This window comes from Monodelphis domestica, chromosome 3 (genome assembly GCF_027887165.1).
Source record: "Monodelphis domestica isolate mMonDom1 chromosome 3, mMonDom1.pri, whole genome shotgun sequence".
Lineage (NCBI taxonomy): Eukaryota > Metazoa > Chordata > Mammalia > Didelphimorphia > Didelphidae > Monodelphis > Monodelphis domestica.
Window position 1 is genome coordinate 320,225,652 of NC_077229.1, and position 23,580 is coordinate 320,249,231.

The 23,580-nt window shown below is 35.8% G+C and overlaps 1 protein-coding gene across 7 annotated transcripts in view; it reads left to right on the top strand.

The window, feature by feature from the left end:
• The first annotated feature begins 681 nt into the window (after window positions 1–681).
• The window catches only part of SULF1 (sulfatase 1), a 201,558-nt gene continuing 178,659 nt past the window's right edge, over window positions 682–23,580 (top strand). For 3 of the 7 annotated variants that reach the window (XM_007487007.3, XM_007487001.3, XM_007487008.3), the window contains exon 1: window positions 682–1,133. The gene's annotated coding sequence lies outside the window, so the exon portion shown is untranslated. Of the gene's footprint in view, window positions 1,134–3,414; window positions 3,505–23,580 lie in introns of all 7 variants that reach the window. The other 4 variants (XM_007487002.3, XM_007487004.3, XM_056824046.1 and 1 more) reach the window with 2 other exon arrangements.

The following is a 23,580-nucleotide window of genomic DNA, read 5'->3' on the forward strand; positions in this document are numbered from 1 at the left end:
AGGCTGCCATCAAGGCAATTAGGTCTTAAAACTCACAGTTCACAGAGCTACAAAAATGAATGCAAGAAGGGGGGCATTGAAATGATCAAAAATTGAAAACATTTCAAAGAGAAATTGTTAATGAGCTGTTTGAACTATATGGGCATTATAAGTGCAATTAGCTAGAAGCCAATAAAAATAATCAATCACAGAGTAAGCCCAGAGCTCTCGGAGCAAAAGCTTTTTACAAAGGGATGTCTGTGAAAGAAGCAAATGATAAAAAGCAGCCTTTATCTCCTAGAGGGGAAAATATACTATTTTGCATGAGTAGAATAAAAGTTAGGTTCATTTACTATTTGAGAAACAAAGCCTGTGATTAACAGCTCAGATCTGTAAGTAGGAATCAAGATTTGTGCTTTTAGCCCTCTTGCCCCCCTTCAGAACTCCTCCCTTTTTCTCCCAGGAATGTTGGAGGCACCCCCAAGTTAATCAGAATAAGGTAGGAGTTTGGATTTCAAAATACAGATGTCACATTTCAGTGCAAATGACTCCTACATTAGCTTTATCAGTGTGTCCAAATGAATCTTTTATCTCCTTCAGAGAAAAGTGCTTCACTGAGGAGTTTGCCCCAAATAGACCAGCCATAAAAGATTGTTAGGGATTTTCTCCTGCTTCTGTGCAGTTTACTCAGGGACCCAGTGGTCCCTCTGGAATAGAAGGAGTTGTGAAAAGTAACACAACTGGTCACCAGAATAATTCATTGCCTCTACCTTCTCTTTAGCACCTCCCACTTCTCCTCTTTTTATAGCCCTCCTTTCTCTCTCCAAATCTCAGGTTACTTTGCTGAGAGTTCTCAGACCTATAGTTTCTGTCCTGGTCTCAGCCTCCAATCCTTAAGAGACACCCAGCCCCAGCAATTGGATTGGGCAGCCTGTCTTGACACACCACTGTGCTGAGTGCTTGAGGACGTGTTTCAACAGATGGTTGGGGTTAGTGTGTGTCATCACATTCGAGTGGGGATTAAGAGAAGGAAGACTGCCTTGCTGGAGCTGTGTGGTCTTCTCCAAGTGTGAGTTGCAAGCAATAGAAGTCTAGCTTTTGGAAGAAGGCGAGGAATTCATTTCCAGCAGCTCCAAGAAAAGCAGTTTGTTCAGGTAAAGTAAAAGACATCGGATGCCTCCCCCCCGCCCCCCCGCATAGTTTTGAATGGAATGCTAGCGCAGCACACTTGTCAAGCCAGTTGCTAAGGTCTTATCAATGCTGCTATTGTATGGCTGACAGATAACAGGGAGCGGAGCTTGAAGCGTGGCTGTCTTTAGAGCGCTAACACTCCTAATGCCATGCTTCGGAAGGTGTAGGGTAGAAAATGTGTTTGGGAGCAGTGCTTTAACCCCTCGGTGTACCCTTCTGAGGACCGCAAGTAGAGCTAAGCTCCGCCGAGAAAAGTGTAGGGATGGCCAACTGAACGTTTGTCCTCGCTTTGCAGAGAGAGGACTCAGATCACTTTTAAAGTTGTACATGCTACATTGTGTATGAAGATTCTGCTAACACTCCACCGCAGAACTCCTGGCAGGGATGGAGATGCTTTCTGGGCTGATTTATGCAGTGGGGATTCTGCCTGACTCATCACGGAACAAACCATAATGTTTTTAAAGTAATTTGGAAGTGACTGTAAAGTGTGAGGACTCCTTTTGAGAGAGCGCGGGCTGGGCTTCAGACTGACTGGGGGTAGATAGACTGGCATAAAAACTACATTTTTAGAATTCAAAGAGAACCAGGAAAGGAGGAAGTAGCAAAATACGATTGAACCGAGCCCTCCCTCGCAGCTGTGGAGGAGCAGATGGATGTAATTCATTTGCAGATCTGTTTGTGAAAGTTTTACAAGTCATTGAAAACTAAAGTAGCATCACTGTAATGGGTCATTAAAGTCACTACATTTATAGGTTTTAAACGGGCTATCTGAAGTGTTAATTAAATGGAAATAGATTTTCCACCTTCGGTTCATAGGAAAGAGTCTTAATTATCATTTTCCCATTGCAAATACCTGATCTGTGGATGCTTAAGCTGTGCGTTTTTGTTATCTTCATTTATGCTGCCCAAAGCAAAAAAAAAAAAAGGTACTGAATAAATACAAGACCTCATAAATAAGATATTTTCTGTATTTATATGGTAGTTCTCAAAAATTGCTTTCTTTAAACAAACATTGGATTTTTAATTAAAACAACTTGTAAGGCATGAGAATTTTTAATTCTCTTTTACAACTTTTTAATTCCTCTCAGACGTATATTAATTCTCATATATAACTATGGTGTTCATGAATTATTGGTCTTACTGGACTCTTATGCTTGCAAGAGAAACCTAACACTGTCCTCACCCCTTGCAGGTGAGAGATTCTATAAATAATACTGTATATAATCCATTCTGAAATAAGAGCTGTTTAGTAGGTTGAATAACAGGATTTATGGCTGGTGCTTTTGTGATTTTGGCATTAAACCTTATAAAGGTACCTATAAAACTATGTTTCAAGATCCACCTCTATTTTTGCCCTTGGACCAAGTTTTCTTTTCTATTAAAAAGAAGAAGGGGAGGGGGGAGTAGTCTGGTGCTTGGCTGGCTCTTTTAATGGTAGTTCTCAGCTCATATTCTCTAATCTTCTTTGATGAGAAAATATTCTCATGAATGGCCATGTAGTTATTTCTAATAGAATATTAGCCAAATGCTAATAATATTATTACATAACACAAATAAGACTACAGATCATAAGCTGAACCCTTCTGGAATTCCAATTATTCCATCTCAGCTTTATTTGTATCTCCAGAACTGGAGATTTAATTTTTTTTTTAATTCTTTTCTCCTGTCTTAGTTTTCAAAGTAGAACGAGTTTGTTTAGGGATTATTATTATGATGGAGACATTATTTTAGAGTACCATCAATATTGCAGGAGGGAAAAATGAAGTTCCACAAGGCCAATTAGTTCTTCTTTGTAGATAATGTCTGATTACATTCAAATCTAGATAAGGTGCAGTCAGAGGAATTTGAGCTGAAAAGTATTCAAAGCAAATAGCCTGTTGCGCACCAGAAAACTGCCTTTTTTTTTTTGAAGGAACTTTGCAATATGGTAGAACTAAAATAATAATAAACTTAAGAAGGAGAGAGGAAATGTTGAAAAACATTTATTCACACCTTGAAAGGCCAGGTTGTAGTCTGTTTGTTTTTCTTGTTTTCCTTTTTTTAACTGGGTTGGCCTTATCTAAACTAATAGGAAATGACTGTCTCTTCATTGTAAAAAAGGGCCTAATTCCAAAGATAATGCCCATAGGGTAATCTAGCTTCTGGTCAAAGTAAAATTCTACTCTTCCAGATGGTAAACATTCAAAGACATATTTATGGTGACTTCTACATACCTCAATTTGACATTTGGTTTCTTCCTGACAGCACTTGTGCTGACAACACACATGAAGTTCCCATCAGCATCTTAACAGCTGTAAAAGTGTTCATGCTCCCAGGATGTCCCTCTTAGCCAAGGTAAAAATAATTTGATGGGAAAATATCTGAGTCTATACCAGTGGTATATCTTAAAAGATACTGATAACTTGATGACTGGATCAAGGCGAGGTATTCTAAAGGTAGAAATAACAATAACTGATGTTTAAATTCTGCTTTCAAATTTGAAAGAAAAGAAGCAACTTTAGATACATTAACTTGAGCCTCTCCACTGCCCTATGAGGTAAGTACTGGCAGGATTATTATTCCAACTTTGCAAAGGAGGAAACTGAAGATTAGAATGACTTGCTTATGGTCACAAAGCTACTGTCAGAGATAAGATTTGAATCCAGGTAGTTCTGAACCTTATAGCATCCCTTATGGTCTGCTTCCTGTCAAACAATTTGAAAGCCTGATGGAAACTTCCCCAAAGTTTTAGTGCATTATTTATGGTGAATTCAAATTTTGCTTGAAGAAAATGGTAAAACATTGTAGCTATCTTTGTAAGCTATTGATTATCTGTTATGGGGTTCATGATGAGTTTTGTAGAGAGATTACTCATGAAGAAGCTGCAAGTTTTATTTTTCAGTTAACTGGGGAGACATGTGACTTTAGAATATATTTGCTCATGTCCACTTTCAGTAAAAAGTACAAATGATATCATACAAATTTGTCAAACCCAAGAAACAAGATATTGATGTGAGTGGGGACTGAGGAGGACTCAAGGTTTCTTGCTTTGATTATGTACCGGTTTATGGTTTGACAGGGGATTAGTCCTTTTGGAATTTCATATTGGAGGTAAGGGATTTATTTTTAAAGCCCATAATGTAAAACTTCTGATCCTAATATCTATGTTGTTGGCTTTAATCAAAGGAAGTCCCATGTGGAAGATGCAAATAATATTTCAGGACTTTGAAAATTCTTTTTAACTGTTATGTAGATTTATTTAGATATGAGAAAAATTATTATACTCTTTGGGAAACAGAGTAAGATGGAGCATTTACTAGTCTATATAATTGATCCTATATTCATATTCTAAAATCTGGATGAAAAATATTCATTTTTTAAGATTTCAATTGGAAAAAATGCTTTCAAAGCAAATTATGTAGTAATTCTATCCTATTGGGTCATGGAATCATTGATTTAGATTTGGAAAGAATCTCAGATGTCTCACACTCTTATTTTACAAATTTGAAAAACTGAGGCCCAGAGAGACTATATGACTTACAATATATGTTCATTTCTAAAAAGTTATTTTGGAGAAAAGATTCTATGCAGACTTTCTGTTTTCTGTTTATACTTAGTTTTATACTTAGACAAACTGTCATTTTTATGGCAAATTATCTTCTTGCTCAGTTTCCATGTCCCCACAATTCACAAGCCTGTTGACCCTTTCTTCTTAGTGTCTCCCACTTTTATCTCTTCCTTTTCTATTCCTACCACCCCTCCTTCCAGCCCTCTTAAATGAAATCTTCAACCCTTAACTCATAAATTATCTTGATAGACTACTAATAAGTCTCAGCCTTCAGTATTTATCTTTCCAAACCATCCTGCAAACAGATGTCAAAATTATCTTTTAAAAATTCCACTTTTATCATATTTTTCATTTGCTCAGAAATCCTGGATTGTTCTCTATTACCTAGAAAGTGAGTTCCAAACTTCTTAGCTTGACCCTGGAGGCCTTCCACAATCTAGCAACAAATCTCTCCTTTGAAACCCTATCTCTAACTCAGGGGTTTTTTGCTCCAGACAGACTGGTTTACTCAATGCCGTGCCTCCAAGAGTCTTGTTGATGCAGTACCCCACCCCCACACTTGCTCCTCATCTGCTCTTTTCCTTTTCTCTTCTTTTGTAAACACTAACACCTAGGTCCAGTCTAACTTTCCCCATGAAACCTTCCTTAACTCTTTTTTTCCAAGTCAGCAATTATTCTCTGATCTTCTAGAATTTACTATTTGCACACAATCATAAATTCCTCTCTTCATTAGATTTGTGTTATTGTTTTGTCTTACTTGCTTATGTGTGTCAAAGTCTCTCTTGTCCCTTCAATTAGATTACAAACTCCTTGAAGCCAAAAACGGGCCTAGAATAATCCTATACATATATAAAGTACTTAATAGCCACTTGTTGAGTAAGTGATTCATCTTAGGAATTGCCCTTCTTCAGTTACCTAATTTAAGGCCATTTCACTTGGGCTTCTTGGCATCTCTGGATAAGAAAGGAAAAAAAAAGGTAAAGCTGATTCATTTTACTTTGTGACATCTTTGGTAATAGGTTTATTGGGAAGAATTTTAAATTATTACTTAAAATGAGGTTTGGGGATGCTCCTTTAAAACCCATCTATGCTTGCATCCCCTCTTCCCACAGACAATTTAGAAAGGACACATCCTTCTCCCCTCAGGAGTCAAATTTCAAAGTATCAGTGGGCATTGTAAAACACCAAAATGAACGAAAGCATTAACCCAATTAATATCAATCATAGATTCCATCATTTCTATGCATCTTTCATTTTCCCCCTTGCCCGACCCTGTGCAGCCCCTAAAAAAAGTCAACTTATTTTAGCTTTGGGGGATTTGGGGCAACTGAGTTAATGGACTAAATAGATAGGATGGTGACAGTTGAATAAACTTCACTGAGAGAAAGAGAGCACCCGGCCCTGCACCAAAGGTTAATGGAGAGCAGGAGCTCAGCCCCAGTGCTGGGATGAAACAAAGGAACAGATCAGTGGAGGCTCAGTGGGGAGATTTTATTCACAGGAGGGTCATGTGGCTCTCTTCCTTCCTCTCCTGCACACTTTTTAAATAGAAATAATAACTTTGGAAAACATTGTGGAGTCAGGTCAAGCTTCCAGAAATAATTGGTAAGACAAGATACCATTTAGACAGAGTAAGGAGCCTAAACTATTTGACTATCTTTCCCATTAAAATTACACATGATGAAAAATTGGTTTTTTTTTTTAAATCAGCTTGAGCTCTTGCCTATTCTTTACCACTACATCCCACCTTTAAACATCTAATCTTTCCTCTGTGATAAAACATTCCCAGAAGAAGAGCTGAGTAGAGAATTATATTAAAAAAGCACCAAATGCCATGAAGCCAATGTCCCAGAGAATGAATGCCTTTCAGGCCTAGTCTGTTTTTATCCCTCTTCTAAGATCATTGAGATGGATCAAAGAAGATGCAGCCCAGCCTTGTCTACCCTGAGTCATTCTCCTGCATCAAAAGCCATAAGCCAGAAGAATGGTTAACTAGAACTACTTTGAGGCTAAGGAGAAAGATCATTTTACTGGAGGATTTGCCCATGTCATAAACGTTAGCCTCATGGTAGGAAGAATTTTCCATGATATTATTTCTCCTAAAGTTCTCTGGATCCCAAGATCATAACTCTAAAACGGGAAGCTTTGAGGTCATCTGGTCCTTTTACAGATGAAGAACTGTGCTCAAAGTGGCTAAGTAACTTGTTCCAAGTCACATAGGTAATTATCAGCAAAGCTGATATTCAAGCCCAAATTCTCTGATTCCATATTCAGGTCCCCTTCTATTGCTCTGTGTTACTTCTCTGAGCTATTGCATCATATTCTTTTGTTGCCAAGAATACCTTCTCATATCATGAGTTTCTCATTTATTTCTAAGTACAGTCAATTAGATGAGGGAAAGTATTTGTAAGTTGCCAGTCTATCTCTTACTCTGGATCCTTTCTATTGGCCATCGGTCTTCACATCTACTTTTCTTTCCTCTCCTATTCATTCCCTCCACCTTTGAATTTTACTTGGCTTAATAATACATATTAGTCACTCATCAAGTATATATAAAGGGTTTGCTCTGTGAAGAACATTGTGCTAAATCCAAGGATCAGACAGAAACTTTAGATAAGACATGTTCCTTACCATCATGGAACTTACATTCTAATAGTGGGGATATAACAAATTCAGAAACAACTGTAATGCAAAATAATATAGGAGGGCAAGGGGAAGATACATTGTGTATATAAGTCAGCTACAATATATAATCAACGAAGAATTCTGAAGATGAACAGGAAAAAAATATGTCATCAAGGAACTGTATGATGAGAAGAAAAGATGAGGTTGGTAATATAATGAGTACCAGAAATAATAAATAGATCCATATTTTGCCACTGGTAACCTCCAATGTCAGAAATAAAGAAAAGCCTCCAGTATGTTGAATGTCCTCCTGTGACAAACTTATGGGAAAAAATGGAAGGGTCACACAGGATAGGCAAACATGGATGGGTTGTGATCTGTACATAGGAAGGAACTTCCAATTCATATCTGCATTTGAATAAGTAAGCGAGGTGGCTCAGAGGATAGAGTGCTGGGTCTGGAGTCAGGAAGGTGCAAATTCAAATCATGCTTCAGACACTTACTAGTTGTGTGACCCTGGGTAAGTCACTTAACTTTTGTTTGCCTTAGTCAATTGGAGAATAAATGACAAACCACTCAAGTATCTTTGCCAAGAGAATTCCATGAATAGTATCAACATGCTCTGGTCAACAGGGTCATGAAGAGTAAGACAGGATGGAACCACGACATGAAAAAGTTATAGTCTAAAAATCTCTTGGGTCTGAGGGGGAGGAAAGGGCATTAAACATTTGGAGACTGAGGAAGATCTTGGAGATGATGATGTTAGAGTAGGGCTTTAAAGAATGTGTAGAATATCAAAAGATTAAAGAGAACTTGAAAGCATTCTAAGCCAAGGGGATAGAATAAGCAAAGGCTTGGAAGTGAACAATTCTGAAGGGGTTAGGGAGAGACTGAGTACTTTGTTTTGGCTGAAGTGCAAAACATAGTGGAGGGATCAGAATGAGATAGATAAGATAAAAAAGGTTTAAAAGTTACTGTCATGAACCCTTTGTTGGAAAGATATTATCTAAACAATAAATAATAATAATGACAATTTATTTGTAATATATAAGCATGAGAGGCAACATGGCACAGAAGAAACATTGCTGGCTTGAGAGTTAAATGGGTTCAAAATTCTCCTCTGAAATATATTGGCTGTGTAATCCTGGACCAGTCTCTCAGCACCCTAGACAGCTCTTTAAGACTGTTAAGTGGCAAAAAAGCTGCAAACCTACAATGAAGAGTTGCCCTATATTCATGAAATTATAATCCAGATCCCTAATCTTCAAAAACCAAACAAACAAACTTGGGCAGAGATATACATAGCTAAACCCTTACCTAAAGTTAGTAACTGGTTACAAAGAGGAGGGGAGGGGAGACATTCAGCAAAACATTTTACTGTAAATAATGAAAAATGGATTCTAAATTTAGAAATGGTAAGAATCATAAAGGGCATCTCATCTTATAGATGAGGAACCTTGATTGAAGGAAAGTGACTTGTCCACAGTCATACAAATACTAAATCAAAGAGCTAGGTTTCAAACACTGATCCTAAATCCAGTGTTATTTCCATCGAACCACATAGCCTAAGATATTGTAACAGGATTCATTGGCTTCAATTTAGGGATTGGCTGGGGAAACATTAGAATGGGTATAGTTATCTAGGTGTATATATGTGTGTGTATATATACATATATATTATATAAATGTAAACAGTATTATGTAGGCCCTTTTGGCAAATGATGTTAGGTAGTTATGTCAGCCTCCTGATGGTGCCATGAATTAGGACTCTAGACTACCAGATTGGACTCTATTTTTTCTTCTTTGGCAAAATGGAGTTTAGAGTACATGTTCCTTCTCTGTCACAAAATATAATGCCAGAAATGATTAAAATGTAATCTGAATTCCTGAAGTAATACGGGATGGTCTCTTTCAAGGGTTAATAGGGAAATGAAAACACTCCTATATGCTTCCAGTAGAACAAAAGTAAGGACTATTTTAAATTATTGCACACCCAGTTTAGCACAGGGTATTACACACACATAGTAGGTACTTAAATAAATGAATCTAATTATTTGGAAAATAATTATTTCATTTCTTAATGAGGAAATGAGGAAAATATCTCTGTAAGTCATCTAATAGTTAATCTTTTTTTCCTTCTTATTCAGATTTTTTTTCCACTGTACAAATTGCAGCTTTTTATCCTACCAAACTATAGAATTAAGATTCATCAGCTTCAGTATGTCACCATTTGAATGGAGGCCAAGCTTGTGGGTTTTTGTTATAGCTCATAGGTCATATCTGCTGTACTTTCAAATAAGGTTGAAATGATGCTTTAGGATAACAGCTAAAATAGAGCTCTGGCCAGCATGAATAAATTGCATTGAAAATTTTGATTGATCACTTGATTTAGCATTGTGCACCTATGCATAACATTGTCAAATCTTTAAAAATTATCTTCAATTGTATTTCATTACTATGGCTAAGCCACCCAAACCACTGTTCTGCAATATGTTCTGTTAATAGAAGCAATGCCTATTTAAACTCATCTCTTCACCTGTCAATAATCAATCTTCTTTGAAACAGAAGGTCATATTAAACTATTGTGTTGCATACTGCATTGTAAAGTCCTCAGATTCTAAGCTTTTAACTTTCAGCTAATGAGAGGTGAGCTCCAGAGGAGAGAAGACCAGAAAACCATTTCTTATTTCCATCTTCTCAAGTGCTTAAGAAAGAAACAAGATAGTTGGGTGCATCCTAGCTGTAACAGATTAATAGAGGCCTTTGTTGGATATAAAATATAGATTAATTGAATCACATACAGAATGTCTCTTTTCAATCATGACTTTTTTTTCTCATGTCATAGCTGTCCTTAGTAAATAAATGGAGATTCCTCCTCTTCCTGGTCTGATATAAGTCAAGTGACTTTGTTTTTCCTATTTTAAGAAGCTGCTTAAATATTTTATAACTATAGTAAGAGTATCACTAAGAAATAAAATTTTACAATCAAACAGTCAATCTAATCTAATTCAACAAGCATTAGGCTCTGAGGATACAAAAACCAAATGAAAAGTAGGACCTATTTTCAAGGAGCTGGTATTTGACTGAAAGGATATAACATGTAAAGAATTATATTATGGATAGAAATTTGAAGAGGCAAAAGAAAACACTAATAATTAGATAAGGAAAAACTTCCCACATAATTCAATGAATCATAGAATGGTCAGGCCTTTCTAAATACACTATCTCCCAAAGTTTATCCAAGCTCATTTTCATTGCTTCCATGATACTATATGTCCAGCTCATCCTCTGCCATCACCTTCTCCTTTTGCTTTCAATCTTTCCCATCATCAAAGTCTTTTCCATGAGTCTTTTCTTCTCATTATTTAGCCAAAATAAGGTTTCCCAAAGGAACTGGCAAATGAGTTAAGCCTTAAATGAATTTGGGCATTTTGAGTGGTACAAGTGAGACAGGAAAGCATATTCTGAGAGGTACATTTAATGAGGAGATATGGAGAACAATTTGTAAAAAATACAGGCTTGGCAACTCAGCTGTCAAGTTGAGCACATAGAGCAATGAATTGACCAAAATGTTGAATGAATGAGTAAAGAAATGAAAAAAAAAATTAAGTCCCTACTAAAAGCGAATGAAAGAGGAACTGAAACCAGACATTAAAGGGATTTAAATGATGAGCTAGGTGTTTGTATTTTTTTCTAGAATTACACAATGAACTATTTGAGGATTAATATATATAGCTAGTTTGAGATTGATAAGGATTGCATTGAAAGAAATGAACAGGCAGTTTCGAATCATGCTCTTCCTACTAATTTAGTCCTATTGTTTTCTCTCTTTTTCACCTCTGCTTCCTTCATCTTGTTCATCATAATTTTCAAATCATGGCTATTTGTTGTTGGAGGTCATCTTTTTCCCCACCTATTAAGTAACCATAAGAGAATAAAAATGTATTGAATGTGCTTTGTATTTTTAAAGCATTTTTACAAATACAATCTTTTTGGATGCCCAAAATCAAATGATGAGATAGTTTGAATAAGCAGATTTCAGTAATGTGTAGACTTGAGGTCAGCCATGAACCTGGATCAGATGTTTTTGTCAAAAGATTAACTGCTTAGAAAACATTCCATATGTTTTTTTCTAAAACAATTTAGTTTACAAAATAACTTCCATCAAGATTGTTACATGAAATGATGCTTCATTTTTGACAGTGTTTCCTACTAAAATTTTATTGGGAAAAAAGAAATATGTGGAAATATATCAAGAGGGGACAAATTCAAAAATGTTTAAATATTTCTAGAGAAGCTGAGGTTTATTTCAAATTTTAAATAAAGCCTTTGGTTCTTACTTTATCTAACTTGATTTTTTGAAGCTTTTCTCCCAATTCCAACAAAAGGAGTAACAGTCTACAGTATTAATGCTTACATTCTATTCCTTCCACAATATAGTCTGGCATTAATGTTAAATGGTTATAATTCATTTTTTTTTCATTTTGAATCCAATGGACTAATATTGAGTCTGTATTTCCTGAGATAAATGTGTTATGTTAAAGCAAAGAGCCAATAAGAAAAAGTAGAATATGTATACATATATATGTACACACACACACACACACACACACACACACACACATATTTATAATCACTACCATAGAAACAAACCCTGCCTCACTGGTGCAAAGGTTCCTTGGAGTTGAAAAGTGTGATTCCCGTCAGAGAATATAGCAGAGAATATAGGAGGTGGAGAAGGGGCCTGGAGAGAAATGGAATGGTAGCTTGGTTGATACCCAATCCCTCTAATTCATTAATATACTGCACTATAAGAATAGATGTCATCTCATACTGAATAGAAGAGGGACTCTGTAAAGAAAAGGAGGTATTTATTTTTTCAGTCATTCTGTCTTTTTGCTGTGATCATTAGCCTTTCTGTTTCAATAATGTGTGTCTTTTTATAAATGCCTCCCTATTTAGTCTGGTCAAACATAAACTCTTAACAATTTCACATGAAACGCATTTAAGAAATGTTTTTTAAAATATTGTAATCAGCTACTTCATCACAAGAAGGGGAGACAGGTGGTGCAGTTGATAGAGCACTGGGCTGGGAATCATGAAGACTCATCTTCATGAGTTAAAATCTGGTCCTAGACACTTACTAGATAGATAAACCTGGGAAAGTCAATTAACACAGTTTGCCTCAGTTTTCTCATCTGTAAAATGAGTTGGAGGAGGAAATTGCAAATTACTCCTGTATCTTTGCCAAGAAAACCCCAAATTGTTTTTTTTTAATTTAAGGATTTTTAAGAATATGACTGAAATGACTGAACAACAACAACACTACATCAGTAGTTTTGACTTTTTTACTAGTCTACTACAGAAAGAGTTACATAATGTTCCAGCTCAAATATAGATTCTTGACATAAAGAATCATTCCTAATATTTTAGTAAATTATGAACATTCTAGTGTGTTTGGTTGTTAATACTATTTAATAAAATACAATATATCATTGGGTATAGAATGCAAGCTCCTTGAGGGCAAGGACACTTTTTTAAAACCCTGTCTTCTCTCTTAGAATCCAAACTGTGGTTCCAAGGCAGAAGAGTAGCAATGACTAGACAGTGGGGGTTAAATGACTTCCCTGGGGTCACACAACTAGAAATGTCTGAGGCCAAATCTGAACCTGGGACTTCCCATCACTAGATCTGGCTCTTAAACCACTGAACCACCTAACTGCTCCCGACTCTTTGTTTTGACTTTGTATCAGCAGCTCCTAGTACAGTGCCTCGCACAGAGTAGCTACTTCCTTAATACTTATTGGGATGTACTGGATATTCTTTGCATGTTTTTTGCTAATAACTGAATATCTAACATAGCCATTACCAGTCAGAAGTGTTCAGAGTGCCTTATTATATACACATTCATATATTCCTTTATATTTATCTGGGCAAGGATATCCTTCTGGAAAAATTAATGAAAAAAGAAACACTGTATGTTAGATGATATTGGATAGACATCCCTTTTTAAAAATAGTAACCACTTTAGTAGATCTATATTTATACATTATACATGCATATAATGTTATATGAATATATATTCAATCCAACATTCTGTTTCTCTTTTTATCATGAACATTCGGAGAAATTGGCTTAAAATATTTTCCTGTTATAAGTTGTTTCATTACCCTTTGAGCATTTCTGCCTATATTAAAAGTTGTCTTACTGGTTGTTGTATATTTGATATCCTTAATTAGGGTTTTCCACTTAACTGCTTTATATAGAAGTTAGGTCTCTTGAATTTGGTATTACAAAGAAAAACAGGTTTTGCCACAAGAACAATCTTTTGGGGACTGAAACTTTAGGTCTATCAGGAAGCCCTCCAGTTTGAACTGGGAAGAAAGTTCTAGTGTAGGCCCTTCCTGGATCTGGGATTCACATTTTAGAACTGGTATAAAACTTAACTGGTCATGGAGGTAGAAATGACAAAGGGCCAGATCAGCTGTCTGATTTGATTCCATATTAATCTAAGACATATAACTGAAATGTTTCCTTCCTTCTCTCCCTTCTCCCCCAAAACATCTTCAAACCACCAAGAAAGGCCAGAGAGTCTTGTTTCTAGGTGGTGTAACAGCAATGTGTGTGTGTGTGTGCATGTGTGTGTATGTGTGTGAGTTGTGTTAAGGAAAGGTTATATTCTGTAGTTTTTGCCTAAATGACTAAATGAAATACTTGACAGTTGTCTCATTGGCATTATCAAATATTTCCATCTACCAACTCTACTTTCTGTACAAAAGCAGGGGTGAGGAAAAAATGTGGTGATTAGGTTATCATTGCTCTTAGATACCAGATATTCTCCAAATTCATTTAAAATCATTGGTTTCTCCCCATAGAATCAGAATACAAGGACTTGCAAAACGTGACAGATATTAAATTCAACTTGAATTAAAAAAGGAATACAGTCACTATACAGAACACATTTTCTGCTCTTAAATTCCACATTATTGGCTTACTTACCCAACAACAATAATCCAAGATCAAGTCCAATCTGTTCCCAATTTTACCATGATCACCAGCAAAAGTATTTGTTGTTAGTCAATTCGTATTCATTAAGAGCCTCTTATGCGCCAGCACTGTGCTAAGTGCTGGAGATACAAAGAAGGGCAAAAAAAAAATTTTGCCCTCAAGGAAGCTTTACTTTATGCTTTGCTGGATATATAAATTTATGAACTAAGCCCAATGTAGATTCGTAGAAGTATGCACAATTCTGCAAACATAAAATAAATTCATTAATTAAATCTTATAAATAAACCACCTTGGAAATAGCTGTCTCACTTGCCCCAGGTGAGTAACAATTTGCACTTTCTAGATAGGGAAAAAAAGTACTGATTTCATTATTTATCATCTTTATGTCATCACTAAGGGAAAAAATCAACTGGCAAATTAAAAGACAAAAATAATGGTTGGCTTAAGATTTATTACAGACAATGGAATGAGTCCATCTCCTGAGCTCTCTTCCTACACCTCTAAATTCCTGCCACCTGGATGATTCATAGACATCTCAAATGGAACATGTTCAAAATAGAACTCATTCCTTTTCCTACCAAACTCACCTCTCCTTCTAACTTTCCTAGAGGATTTGCCTAAGTTCACATTCCAGTCCCTCACTCTCAACCCACTCCCATTATCAATCATTTGCCAAACCTTGCCAATTCTACTTACAGGGGACTATTTATGTCCAATCTCAGAATTAATCAAAAGCAGCAACCTGACACAAATCTAGGTGTAATCATACCTGTTCAATCTCAACTGCAAGTTTTATCCTGGACTTGAATTTAAAAATTCTAAAATAGAAAATTTGGGAAAGTTCTCAGATTCCCAGATCAGATGTAATTCAGTCTACTTCCAAAAAAAAAAAAGACTAAAGAGAAGCAATGGAAAGATTCTAGTTTTGTCACATGAATCTACTGATCTCCCTTGATAATTCAATTTAGCACTTTTTCCAATAATGACATGTTTAATATTAAAGATGCTCAATAATTTAATGATTCAACTCAGTGTAGCACAAATAATGATAGATGGCATTTATATGATGCTTTCAGTTTTACAAAGGGTTCTACTATATCCGTTATGTTGTTGGAGCCTCCCAATAATGGAAGCACTGAAGATATTATGTTCATTTTATTATACCATTTTACGGAGGAAGAACGAGCCTTCAAAAAGTCTTAAATGAATTGTTTATGGTTACATAGTGTTAGAAATAGGATTTGAATCCAGGTTTCTTTTAGCTCCAGTTCTAGAACTGGTCTCTTTTTTGGAATAGGCATGTTTCCCTAAAATATTTTAGAATTTAAGAGCAAGAGATCTACTCCAAAATAAGTATACTACCACTACTTTACTACCGTTATTTTTGTTGTTGTTGCTAAAAGATAATTATACCTTTACACTTCAATATTGTCTCAGTCTTTCCAAAGCCCTGTGGCATACATGATCACATTTTATTGTCATAATGTTTTTGATCCTCCTTGGGCAATTATTGTACCCATTTTTGCAGTGACAAAACTTTGGCTCAGAGAAGAGAATTGCCCAAGATCACATAGGCAAGGACATAACAGAATAGAAATTAAAAGTTGTACTTTTATTGCACTTCTGTTTCTATTCCATTATACTTCCTATTGAATGGTACTACCTCCAAATGTTAAACTTTGTAAGGACATTTTTCAGTAAAATACTGTTTATTTTTCAAATTAGCACAAACCTTCAATGACTCCTTTTGGACTATTGCATAAAATCCATAATCTGCCTCCAATTTACCTTTCTAGCTTTAATTCACATTCCCCTCTCAGAACTCAGCATCCCAGGCAGTGGGATTAATAGCCATTTCTGAAACTCAATCTGGTACTTCCTGCCCTTTATTCATTTGCAGAGATTTCCCCCATGCCTGAAATATACTGCTCCATATTTGCCTTTCAAAATCCTTTTCATTCTTCAAAGCTCAACATGAGTGCCACTTCGCCTAACATAAACTTTTCTCTAATTCCCCTTTAGCTGTTAACATTATCTTTTTCATCTGGTTTTCTTTGAGCATTTTTTATTTCTCCTTTCTTTTCACCATATTCTATCTTTTAATGTACTAGTCATGTACATCACATTCCCCCTACTAGACTATGAGTTCGGTGAGGGCAGGGATTATTTTATTTTTTAGTCTTTGTAATCTCAGCATAGAACATACTAATTTTTATGCAGTAAGTACTTAATAATTTTTTTTAGTTGAATGAGATTGGGTCAACCAGCTACTAGGCATATGACATAGAATTTGAACCCAGATCTTCCTGATTCCAAGTCCCATGTTCTATCCACCATACCACATTGCCTCTCTATTACCATTTCTTTGCCCCCACCTCATAGCAAGTTATACTAACAGCTCCCTACTCTCTTCTAGGGAGTCTTTTTTAAAGGAACAAAAAATTCAGGCATGAGAGCACCAGAAGTGTTCAAATTGGTAAGCAATTAAAAGAAATGAAGTAGATTCAGAGTCCAAGTTTGTCTAATTTAAGAGACCTGACTGATTAGACCCTTGGATGGAAATACCTCTGTCCAGCCTTCTGATCCTCTCCTATTCCCAATCCATTCTGGCATGTAGCCAGCTAAAAGTGGAAAATTACCTTTCAGCAATTGAGAAAACTTGGTGAACTAATCAACAGTAAATCAGCTCCTACAATAGATATTATTTTGACATTGTGGGAAGACACTCCTGCACTATCTTATCCTCATGTACTCTGGCTCAAATTTTTTCCATCTTCTGCACACAATTTTCCAGAGTTGAATTTGAGCCAGTTGGAGCTCATCCAAAAACAGACTCAGATACAATAGGCCAGTGAGAACTACCATCTTACTTGATTAGATGTGAAATTGCATAGCAGGATGTCACTCAAATGCCAGTCACACTGGACATCCAAATGTTTTTTAGTTTTTCTTGACAGTTGAACTGAAAAGAAGGTGATAAATCTAGTCCTAATGGAGCTATAAAAATTGAGGCACCTGACACAGGACCGGAACTTCAGGAAAAGATCCAGTGATGCAGTTCAGGCTATTATATTCATTTCACATCTACCTTGTAATACAAACCTAATCTCATCATAAACTCCAGAGAACTTGTACATTGTTTCTCTGTAGTAAGATTTTGCTATAAAATAAAGACAGCTAGAATCTTTTAAGGAGGATTTATGGAAAGGCATAAACAATAAATCTCAAAGGAGAGGGCATGAATGAGTTCTCATCAGCACCACATAGTTGAGAACAAACATCTATAAAGCACTTTGAAAACCTTCAAGTACCATAATATATACTAGCTAATGTTATTATTATCATTACTGGGAAAGCAAAAACATTGCTGGAAGTTACGTTTCTATTCTGCAGGACCTTAAGCTCATCCTTATAACAAAAGGGAAAAAGGAAATGATCAGAAATTCCTCTCTCCAAAAAACCTCCAACTCTCTTTTGTCCTCTAAGCTGTTGGAACTTTTCATATTATTGTTCTTTCTTTGCTTTCTTGAATAGTTTGGTTTATCTGGGTGGATTTTTCTTATGGGATTACTTGATGACAATAAAAGAACTGTAGAGTGCTCTGATCATCTTTTCATAGAATCTCAGAATTGAAAGGGACATTAGAGGTCATCTAGCTCAGTCCATGCACAAATAAGAACCTCCTCTTCTACATTTCACCTGACAAAGGATTAAATAATCTCTCCAAGACCTTCAGTGATAGGGTCACTTATTACTTCCCAAGGCAACGCATCCAGGCTGATGAATCCCTTCTGGTAGTACAAAATACATAGTTAAGGGGTTTTGTCATACTCAAAAAATATTATTGGACAAGGACAAGAGGAAACATTTATGACCCAGATTTATAGGCCTTAATAAATAAATTGTTGTAAGTAGAGAAACAAATCCCTTTTGAAATGAGATGTTTGCCGAATGTGGCATACCTTTGTTTTAGGAAACCCTTTTCAACAATCTTCAGTATTTGGATGCCTAAAAATGTGACAGATGAAAAATGGTCTATAATTAGGTCACATTTTTTCACTATTTAAGGAAATGTAATCTTATTGAGATCTCTCTTCCAATAAATGTTTAAATAATCTTACCAATTCTAGAGGGTTTTTTTAAAGAAAAGCAAATAGTAACATCATTTGGGACTCAATGCACTACATATGTTTTAAGGCCTGCTCATTCACTTTCAAATGTAATTAAAAGTAATGATTATTGGATCATGAATCTATTTCATGACCATTTAACCCTCACCAGTGTCTCATTGTCAACTCTTCTAAGAAGAAATAGTCATCTCGATGCAAGAGGAAATGCCTATTCTGGAATGTTAGTTTCAAGAATGAGTTTGATATTTTAAAATATTATTTTTAAAACTTTGGTAGATATTATACTTTTCCCAGTTGATTTTTAAGAAGGAGGTATTGTGTTTTCCAGAGCAATGAAAGAAATATTCCGTGGGAGAAATATCTTTTCCATTCATACCCATAAGGTCATTTGGTCTCATTTCAACCCACTGGAAAAATGTGATTGCAAACCTGGTTGAAGTTATAAAGAAATCAGGCTTAAAAATATTATAATTTCCGATGAAAGGCAGAACTCCATTGAGAATGTGTGGATAATGTGGCAGAATAATTGCCTACTTCCCCTTTTATAAAAATAGGCAAACCCCGTGACAACAAATACTGTGGAGGGCTCCTCAAAAATAAGCATGAATTCCAACAAGAGTGTTTTTATGCGATTGTTTACAACAAATTTTCCAAACCAATAGTCTGATACCACAGATGCCTTCTGCCTTTCCATCTCATGTTGGAGACATCTAGTAGAATGAAAATGTCTTACTAGGTGCTGTTTATATTCAACAAAAGAAGATGAAAGCTGAGCTAAGAGATAATTGCAAACTTTCTCAGCTACCATCAAATAGCAGTTGTCTTTCTGTGCCTCATTCTCAACTCTTCTAGAAATAGTCATCTCAATGTTGCAAGAGGAAATGCCCATTCTGCTCTTGCTCAAATATCACAATATCCACTAGAAAGATTTGCCTAAAAAACACTAAAAACAGGCATGTATTAAGTCCTGATGTATACTGAAGATGCAAAGACCTAAATAAAAATGATCCCTACTCTATGTGGTATATATGGAGTAGGATTAGAATATGTAAATGTCCTTCCTCTTTTTCTTATTAGATTCAGTATACTCCTTTCTATTTGCTAATTCATCACAGAAAGATTAGAATGCACTTTTGTTTCATCACCATACTTTATAGACTAATTATGTGAGATTTACCAACATTTATTATAAAATTCCACTAAGACAAAAAAATTTAAATTAGAATAGCTCATATTCATATAGTGCTTTAACATTTACAAACTATTTTCATTATAACAACCCTGTGAAATAGATAGTATAAGCTTTTTCTGGGACATCTAGGAAGGTCACATGGAAGAGGTTGACCTTGAATGTCAAGAAGTATTATAAAAGACAAGGATGAGGAGGGCATGTTTTCCAAGTCTGGAACAAATGTACAGAGGTGAGAGAAAGCAGGTCATATTCTGGAAACAACTACTAGTCCAGTTTGGATGAAATACGGAGTACATGAAGGGCTTAATTTGAAAGAATGTTGGAGGGAAATTATAGTAAGCTTTAAGTGGCAGATTTGGGAGTTGATTTTTAACCTAGAGGCAATAGAAAGCCAAAGAAAGTTTTTGAACAGAGGAGTGACATGGTCAGAAGATAATTTTTGCAATTTGTGGAGTAAAGAAAAGATTGAAAGCAGAAAGATCAAATAGAAGGTAATTAGGATACTCTAATCAATAGGTACTGAAGATCTGAACTAGGGTAGTGAATGTGAAAGGAGTCAATGAAATGGAAGTAATAGATATGACTGGGGAAGTCTTTCTAATACTCAGTTTTTCATTTCCTAAATGGGAGGGTTAAGTCTCCCAGGACTTTTTGAGAGGAAACATTCCATGATTCTATTCTGGCATTGTAAACCAGTTGCTTTTAGTACTTTTTCAGGAGAAAGTTTGTTTTATTGTTAAAAATAATAATGGAATGAAATTGGAACATCTTCCAAATAGAAATTCCCTCCCAGTAACCTATTAGTGTGACAATACTTCATATCTAAGGCTCTGTTTAAAAAAAGTTCAAGGTAATGTGAGCTACATATATGCACAAACATCACACAGTGAGCCATGTGGCTGTGGTGTAAAGGCCTGATCAGTCTACTTCATATAACAAATTCATTTCAATCATTTCAGACCAGATGTTCAAATTCACTGTAGCTCATCTTTACTAGAGGTAAAAGGAGATGAGAAAAGGAAGATACCTAGGAACACCTCTCTAGCACTCTCCTCACTTAGGTGGCTCCAAGACAACCTTTGACAAAGCCAACCGAGTTCAATTTTCTGTGCCAAATGATTTGTCCACTATCTTATCATAGACTTGCTGGAAAATCTGTAGCAAATTATAATCTGTTTGTTTCAGTATGACAGGGTGTGACAAAAAAGGATATGGCATCACTGTTTGGATATCAGGATCTGTCTGTCTTTATTGTCACCACCCAAATATTTTTAAAGGGAGATTTCTCTTTTAAAAACCACACCCTTAGATCCTGGCCATAAAAATCCCTGGAGTACTACGAATAGTGCTAGTCACTATTACCCAATTTTGGAGGGTAAAGGGAAGGGACCAATGCTGTTGCCTGCTAAGCAGCAGCTGGGGTGGGATACTAGGGTACAAGGAGGCAAAAACACAGCTCTACCAGAAGATTCTAAAGAGGCCAAAGGTTCCCACATATAGGCATCCTATCACTACCACTATCAACTTCTGGTAATACCATCCAGTTTTGCCAGAGAGATGGGACTTGCCCTTAAATCCTTTCTTTTTCTTTTAACCCTTCCCTTCTGTCATAGAATCAATATGTGGCTCAGCGGATAGAGCACCAAGTCTGGAGTAAGGAAGACTTCAGTTCAAATAAGACTTCAGACACAAATACTAGCTCTGTGATCCTGGGTGAGCCACTAACCTGGTTTGCTTAAGTTTCTTCATCTGTAAAACAAGCTGGAGAAAGAAATGGCCAACCACTCCAGTATATTTGCCAGGAAAACTCCAAATGAGATCATGAAGAGATGGACATGACTGAAATGAGTGAAAGAACAATTCTTCATATAGTCTATGGCTTATAGAAAATGTATAAGAAATGGTTTTCATATATTCATTCTTTCATAGGAAAAGCACTGGCCTTGGCAGCAGAAGATGTAGACATTCAGTTACTATTCATGTGACTTTAAAAAAAGCCAATTAATTTCTTTAGTTCCCAGTTATCTAACCTATAAAGTATAAATAATAATACTTGTACTACTTGCCTAATAGTGTTGGTTTTAAGAAAGAACTATTTGTTTTTGTTTTTGCAAAGCACCACAAAGAATGTCCCAAAGCTTTGTTCTGTTAAGCGCCATATAAAATGTCTCAAAAGTCTTAGGGGAACTTTAAGTTTTAATGGTTTAAAACTACTTTAAGACTTTGGAGACATGCTGTATAAATCGGATCGGTTGTTATTCTCTCTGCCTCCTCCCCAGTCTCCATTATACCACCTAGATACCCATTGGCAGTTTGGCACCATCATGTCTTTTGGGGATTGCTTTTATTTTTCCTTCCAGACTGCTTTAATGTTCATTGTAACCTTACTTGACCTCTATGAAAATGTTGTGAGGTAATATGATTTAATAGATAGAGAGCCCACCTTGAAGTCAGAAAGACCTGAGTTTAAGTCCTGCCTCTGATATTTGTTGACTACATGATCTTAGACAGATGCTTCCTAGATGAAGACATTCCTACCTTCCTCAAATATCATTAGAATACTTGGTTTTTGACCCTATTACTCCCTATATTGTATTATAGTTAACTAGGTACATCTCATTTTTCCTTCTACTCCAAGAAAATGTAAGTTCCTTGAGGGCAAGAAGCATATTTTCTTTATGTTTGTTTCTCCATAACCTAGTACAGGTCCTTAAACAAAATAGAAACCTGATAAATCCTAGAATTAAATAGAATCAAAACATTTGCTTTTGAAATGTATTTTTGTGCTTATGTTTGAATAGATGGTATTCACTACAAGCTAGATAATAGAACCATGGTGTGAAGTTCTAACTCCAGTGATTATTAGGAATGCCTGAGTGCTATGGCATGAGATGCTTGACTTGATATAAGACAAAATATGCCAACTATTAAAAAGTAGAAATTAATGTTGACAGCTATCCTTTGTCTAATCACTGAAGATAACACTTTGTTAGCAATATAAAATGAGGATGCAGCAAACTGGAAAACTATAAATATACATAAATAAATGTATATAACAACAAACTAGCATATAAATAATTATGCTGCAGAGTATATTAAAAAGATGTATTGCAAATAGAAAAGATCCCTATTAAAGATAATTTAACGTTAACCAGAAGTAGGTAGAGACAAATAGTTAATTACTAAGTATTTGGGGGGGGGGGGTGGAGAGATGAAGGAAAGAATGACGTACACTGTTGTATCCTATAGCATCTTTGGGCCTGGGGAATAATTTTTTAATATAGTCATTCTAATATTTATGGGGAAATGAAATGAAGGTAATGAGTTCTCTATGACTGGAGGTCAAGGAGGTTAACACAATTCTGAGCTAATTCTTTAAAAAATAAAACAAACCAAAAAAATACTCCCTTTCCCTTCCTTGTGTTCTGCCCCTCCCTTCCTTAGCCCTATCCTAATTATCCACCAGTACACAGTCCCAGAGAAAAGAAACATTGAGCTAAGGCTGCAAGGAAGAGCACTTGGATAAAGTTCACATATTAGAGTCTACTACAAAACACCTAAAGAGGAAAAAGAGGAGGGCAAGAAAGAGATAACAGTGTTGATGACATATGCCACAGAATCATAGACTTAAAGCTGGAAGGGACTCTGGAGAGCATCTAGCCCAATTTAATCCCTTTACAGAGGAAGCCATTGAAATCTGAGGATATTAAGTAACTTTCACAAAGTCACACAAGTAATAAGTTAGAGGCAGAATTTGGATTCAAGTCATTTGACTCCATAACTACTTCTCCTCTTGAATAAAGTATCTCATATGAGTCAGATAATAGTATGAGGGTACTATCCCCATTTTACAGATAAGGAAACTGAGTCTCACATGCTAAGTGACTTACCCATATGAGCAGAGCTAG